The sequence below is a fragment of the Rhagoletis zephyria genome, unplaced genomic scaffold (genome assembly GCF_001687245.7).
Source record: "Rhagoletis zephyria isolate East Lansing unplaced genomic scaffold, Rhagoletis_zephyria_1.1 Rzeph_scaffold_01413, whole genome shotgun sequence".
Taxonomy (NCBI): domain Eukaryota; kingdom Metazoa; phylum Arthropoda; class Insecta; order Diptera; family Tephritidae; genus Rhagoletis; species Rhagoletis zephyria.
The window spans coordinates 114,218-120,934 of NW_016158497.1; the positions used below are offsets into that span (position 1 = coordinate 114,218).

At 41.5% G+C, this 6,717-nt stretch overlaps 2 protein-coding genes across 3 annotated transcripts in view; one reads left to right on the forward strand and one right to left on the reverse strand.

Annotated features, from left to right (window-relative positions):
* The window catches only part of LOC108363925 (EIN3-binding F-box protein 2), a 116,465-nt gene extending 111,396 nt beyond the window's left edge, over window positions 1-5,069 (forward strand). The window contains exons 4-6 of one of the 2 annotated variants that reach the window (XR_001847673.1): window positions 4,038-4,088; window positions 4,300-4,404; window positions 4,984-5,069. The gene's annotated coding sequence lies outside the window, so the exon portion shown is untranslated. Of the gene's footprint in view, window positions 1-4,037; window positions 4,089-4,299; window positions 4,405-4,615; window positions 4,779-4,983 lie in introns of those variants that run through there. The other variant, XR_001847674.1, reaches the window with a different exon arrangement.
* Window positions 1-6,717, reverse strand: part of LOC108363926 (zinc finger protein 117-like) — a 27,263-nt gene that overhangs the window by 17,063 nt on the left and 3,483 nt on the right. The gene's annotated exons all lie outside the window — the stretch shown is intronic.

Here is a 6,717-nt window from a genome sequence, read left to right on the forward strand (position 1 = left end):
CTCTTCCCACTTTTTCCGCTTATGTACGTTCACAAGCTGCCGAATCTCCTCGTTGACATCCCTGNCCTGTCGTCGTGCTTCTTCGGATTGGACAGTGACTTCACGATTGACCAAAGCTTACTCCCCCTAGAGGTGAAGTTGTAAGTCTTCAGATGCTCTTCCCACTTTTTCCGCTTATGTACGTTCACAAGCTGCCGAATCTCCTCGTTGACATCCCTGATACGGGGATTTCCAGGATCGGCCTGACGAAGGTTGTCACGCTCATCGGCTAGAACAGCCGCTTCAGCAGGGAAGTTTGGGCGGGGGTCCGTAATGCATCCTGCCGGTAAGAAGCGAACTGCAGCAGCAGTGACAACCCTGGGGAACTTACGTTCACCAAGGTGGACGTCGGTTGGTGTGGGGAGCGCAGCGAAGGTGCTCTCAGTAAATTCCGCGAAGCCTTTTGAATCAGGATTAGAAAAGTTGATATAGGTCCGGTGTTCCGCGGAAGCAAACTCGGTTGGTTTATCGATCGAGATGACTATGGGCAGATGGTCTGATACCAAAGACAGCATAGGTCGCCATGATACGCTGTTTATCAGACCAGCGCTGACTATTGGGATTGGGCCTCTTCAAGGCACGTAATAAAAGCGGCATTACCGCCGTACTGATGAAAATTTGCAACAATGTTGCAACTGCCCAACTGATAATACCTTACTATAAATTCACACAGAACGTGATACATTAATAATTCGCGCAACACTGCGGTTATGATTGCAACTCGAACAAGCCCACTGTTATGTCTGGCAAGCTGCAGCAGCTGCCCATAATCCTGGTGGATGCGTCGTCGTTCATTATGCAGAATGTCGAATCGTCTATCTGCTCAGCCAAGTCTGTTCCTCTACGATCGTTTGACAGGCTTGAATGCCAAAGATCGTGGTGCGCATTACAGCCACCAACTACCATACGGTTTTCACCTCTGAGGACCGCACCTATAGAAGGGTGATATCCTGCCGGGCAGCAGGTGACAGGGGGTATATAAACGTTAAATATTTCGAGCTCAACATCGCCTGACCGGATAGCAATGCTCTGACATTCTAGGGTGGTATCTCTGCCATCGATGTCTACTGAACGCTAAGCCACCACCATTATCTCGCTCACGATAACGATGGTGCGCGTTGTATCCGCCACACTTCAACAAAGTGGAATTGCTGTACAACTTCGTCTCTTAGACCGCACCTATCAATATACCATGCCTTCCCATGCCGACGGTTATCTCCTCGATCTTGCTCTGAAGTCGTTGCAGTTAAATTGAAGGAGCTTCATGTGGTTCCGGAGACGTGTTGTTATGCGGGGTGTGAGGGATGTGTGTAGCCTTGCCGCCATTCGCAGCGTGCGCTGCTGTGGAGGTTGCCGCCCTGTGATGGTAGTGGGTGGCGTCGAAATTGGGGTTTGCGACCGAGCAGCGCAACACGGGCCCTCGAAGGTCCTCGTCCAATCTCGCCTGGTGCGCAGATGTGAACATGCCCTAAAGTGGCACCAGCCAAGGGAGGTGTTGTACTTGCCTGATGGCACGTTACGGAATATCCTGGTCTGACATACCGTGCAGATTGTACGAGGGACCGGGAGTTGTTGGCGGCGGCGTGTGGTGGTGCGGTTGTCCGTTGTATGGTCTGTCGTGGTTGTGGTGTGGTCTATTGTGTTGTTGTGTTGTGGTGCTGTAGTGTTTGTGTGGAGCTGCCCAGGTGGACTGGTGTTAGCCGCGAAGGCTGCTCTGTTTGAGCAGTAGGGGGCCACAAATGATGTGGTCCACTGCCGATGAGTCGGTAGTCCTGAGTAGACTCTGAGGTGACTCCACCCGTTGCAAGCACTGCACTTGACTGAGGTGGAGTTGTGGTGTAGTAGTCTCTGGCATACATAGCAGGTGTAGGTTTCTGGCCCTGGGTTTGACTCGATAACAGCCCTGAGCAGAAGAATACGTAGCAAATGTAGCCCTATGGACGAACAACTTCTGAGATACTTCGCCGACCTAAACGGGGTTAGATCGCCGAAACAACAGCCCTTGATCGGGTAAAACCGAGTAATTCCGGTACGTAGAACCGGCTGTCGATGGAATGGGTCAGTACATTTACACCTGGTTAAAAGTCAGTTTCCGGGTACTAGCGTACATATCATTTGCGATAACTCAACGGGGACACTTCTTCCATACGTTCCGGAGGTGCGAAGGCTACTATAAAACTTATTTCAAAGAGCTTCGTCTGGAAAGGATTGAGCAGCGACGTAGGAGCGCGGGTGCACAGTTGCCCAGCAGCCAGCATTGAAAGATATCGCGTCACACGAAAGGGGAACTACAGCAATTTTTGGATCCTGGGAAGCGTTGGGAATATGTTAATGTGGAGATCGTCGGCCCGTTTGCACCTACGCTCGGATACACATACTGCTTAACCTAAGTCGATCGTTTTTCACGATGCCGCTGAGACAGTGGCAAGAGAGCTTTTAACTATAAGCCGATTTGGTACGCCAACGTAAATTACTACTGATCAGGGGCGTCAGTTCGAGAGTGCGTGGTTTAAACATAACCCTTTCGTTAGGTTATTTATAGCGACAAATTACTACCAAACCATAATCTTTGCAGATGAATGTGCCAATGGAAATCTTAGACGTAAATTATTGGTGAAAGTATTGGACCAAAAACTTTTAATAAACCAAAATTTATTTTGAGCGGGACGAAGTTCGTCGGGTCTGCTAGTATATAATCAGCCTCATTGGGTAAGTCCTAAATTAATCTGAATTGTACGAGTCGACAACAGTAGCATTGTCTATTGTCGTACTAAAATAAGTAAACGACCAAAATCGTCGAAAACTATACAGTGCTGCCAAGTTGTTACGTTTTAATACTCTAGTCGAATGGAAATTTTAGGCAATGACGTGAAGTTTTCGATACGATTCGACTCTCGAAAAACTACTTGCATTCGACACGACTCTCGCAATGAGGGTGAATAAGATGGGAAATACTAGGGATGTTCAGGATCTTGTGCATATGCTATTGGATTTCCATTTTCGTTGCATTTGTACATTCACAACAATAAAATGCACGCGGTTGCCATGGAAGCAAGCAAAATACATTCAAATGCAAGGGAAAATGTTCCAAAACGGATCCAGGCTTTGAAAAAAAAATATTATGGAGTATATAGGAGCTTTTTCAGATTCTAAATCTACAACCCCCGACCACCTAGGCCCCCTATGGTTCCCTAAGGACCCCTTAGAAAAATGGCCAAAAATCACAATTTTCACTTGCGTCCACAGTATTTTGCGTAGAATTCCTTTGTGCGTTGGCGGCCTTCGGCCGCGCTTTAAGATTATAACCCTTACAAAATAGATTCTCCTTTTGGTGTGCACCAACTGGGGCTACCGCCTCAGTGATGTACCCTTGGGAAAGGATGAGGTAACTAGAATTCACTTTGTGTGGGGTAAACCTGGGGCTGCCGCCCCAGTGATGTCTATTATGGTTACTGGGCGTTTTATAAAAATGTCTTGTATATAAAAATGTGTACATATATAAAAATGTCTGGTGCAAATGAATATTTAACACTTTTCAAGCGAAAAACCGCAAACGCATTATTCTCGAAGTATCGATTTTATAGTAAAAAGCCCAGCGGCGAAAATTTGTAATGCCATTTTTTATTACAAATTTTCGAAATATATGGAGCTATATCATGGTGAAATAATAATAAGGTGTTGTCACTTAAGGGGTGGTTGTTGTAATTCTGGCAATTTCGGCATACCAGCGTTACAGTAATGCCTACTCTATTTATTCCAATTTACTTTCTGGGCAAAATGGAACAAAAAATGGAGCAGACAACAATTTTGTGAAAAAGTATGCGTAGGTATCACTATCTCTTTGATTATCTTTTTCTCTGACTTTTCGTTTCAAATTTATTGGAAAATCTGAGCGATAGTTTGCAATAATTGTGATTTTGTAAGTAAACTTTTGCTCAAATATATACATATATATGTGCATATTGATGAATTTTGACTGTTTATATATTTCCACATAGGTTGAGCTATTAATCCCCAAAAAAGCGGCGATTTATTCAAGAGAATTCCGGGTAAGTTTTNCAATAATTGTGATTTTGTAAGTAAACTTTTGCTCAAATATATACATATATATGTGCATATTGATGAATTTTGACTGTTTATATATTTCCACATAGGTTGAGCTATTAATCCCCAAAAAAGCGGCGATTTATTCAAGAGGATTCCGGGTAAGTTTTGCAAACTAAATGCATTCACTAAACTAATGTCTTTTTCTCACAAAAGGTTTTCAGAACAGTGCCTTTTAAGTTTTAGAGCTGTTAGAGTTGGTTATTGAAGCAGTGTCTAATCAGCGGCGCTACCAACAGCGGTGTTATAAGCAAGTTCCAGGTAGGAAATAAAAAGCAACTTTAAGAACACCATCTATACGTACTTTCGCTGAACCAAATATTTATTTATTTTCTGTGAGTCTCGGTTTCGCTATCTAAATGTTCTCAACTTTCTCTTGTCATCTGTGTTGATCTTTGCTACATATGTATAATGTGGTATATATTTTATTTTATTTTTGTTTTAAGTAATATGTATTNTAAGCAAGTTCCAGGTAGGAAATAAAAAGCAACTTTAAGAACACCATCTATACGTACTTTCGCTGAACCAAATATTTATTTATTTTCTGTGAGTCTCGGTTTCGCTATCTAAATGTTTAACTTTCTCTTGTCATCTGTGTTGGTCTTTGCTACATATGTATAATGTGGTATATATTTTATTTTATTTTTGTTTTAAGTAATATGTATTTATTTTATTTTACTGGTATTTTTAATCTCTGTTTTGTACTATAAAAGATCTATGATCTTATTGTACTAATGCCTTTTCTCTTAATAAATGAAATGAAATGAAAAAATTGTTAAATCCAACACAATTATATTATCAGACTCTAACCAGAGCTTATGTTTGTGTTTCTTCCAACAGATTATTGGAGCAGTAACCTATAGGAGAACACTTCCTCCTTTCCAGAAAGGAATTTTGATGAGCAAAAATCTCTACGGTCATTGTTCCATTGTCTGCAAGAAAAAATTTTGTTTGCGGTATTTGCTAACCTATCGGCTGCACCAAGATGTGTTGGAGAACTTTTTCGGTGCAATGAGGGCGAAGGGTGGGTTGCACGATAATCCAACACCGATGCAATTCAAATATCGGCTCCGAAAATATCTTCTTGGTAGGATAGGCTTATAAAAGATTTTTCTGTAATATATTTAATTAGTATACGTATTTTTTTTGCTGTTCATGTAAAATTTAGCACAAAACACAGTACTCCTCTCTGGAAGAGGAAATGTTGGCGAAGATGATACAAACTGGCTTCCACTGAGAGACATTCCTCATTGTGACTACATCTCGGAATATCTCGTTGAATCTGATGCCTCCATCGTCTCTGCAGATGATTTTAACATAGAGAGCGACATAGACCAGTTCCACGAGCACGCGGTCAAGTATATAGCTGGCTATATTATCCGCAAGCTTCATTTAACTGGTGTGGAGTCTACGGACAATACGTCACTTGGGTTGACGAATTGTCGAAAGGCGGTTTAACAAAGCCTAGTTCTGCGTTTGTGAAGGAGTTATTGATCTTAGAAACTACTTTTATAAAATTTNTTCTGCGTTTGTGAAGGAGTTATTGATCTTAGAAACTACTTTTATAAAATAGAAATGAGAAGGAAATTTATTGCGGTCCAAATTATATGCAACAAATGATTAACGCCTCAAAAACTTCTCACATGGCGGAAAATGTAAAAAAACTTTTTTTTTTAAATGTAGAATGCATTTTCGTATTAAAAATTTGAATAAATCCTTAAAGTGATATAAGTACACCATTTTTAATGTTTGTATGCCTATCCATTGAGTTTAAACAGTTAAACAAAAGTATTTCCAAAGAAATCCACTGATAGCGAGAACTTTTAATATACGTACATATGTATATATTCGATATCAGTATTTGAAATAGTACCCAAATAGTAAAAATAATCCAATTTTTTCCCCCTTTTTCTAGTACCCTCAAATGCATGACTGCAATTGGCATGCAGAAAAAGTGAGGTTATGTAAGTGACATCACCTTATATTTATTTCACCATTGAGCTGTATTAAAAAACTAAGGAATCAAAAAAAAAAAGAAAATAATTGCTCTTACTGTCGGCCATTGTTATCTCTGTTTGTGAAAAGTGCTAAAACGAGTGAACGAATTTATAAACGCGTTGTACTTAATTGATGAATATATATATATATTAAAAGTATAAAATACCCTAGAAGAAATCTTACTGGCAAACGATCGGTCAAATGACGGTCACTGCTGATGCAATAATGCTGTAATTTCCTCATCAGAAATTCGGGGGTAATATGAAAAACCTGACCAGTTCTTTTGTGTACATGTGACTATGCGTCCTTTTCTCACAAGATTGAGGAGATAACCGTCTTCATGTGTCGGCATGGTATATTGATAGCTGCGGTCCAAGAGACGAAGTTGCACAGCAATTCAACTTTGTTGAATTGCGCCGGGTACAACGTGCACCGTCGAGATCGCGAGCGAGATAATGGTGGTGGCTTAGCGTTCATCACGCACCACACCGTGCAGTATCGTCTAATCGAAGCAGACATCGACCGCAGGGATACCACCCTAGAATGTCAGGGCATCGCTATCCGGTCAGGCGATGT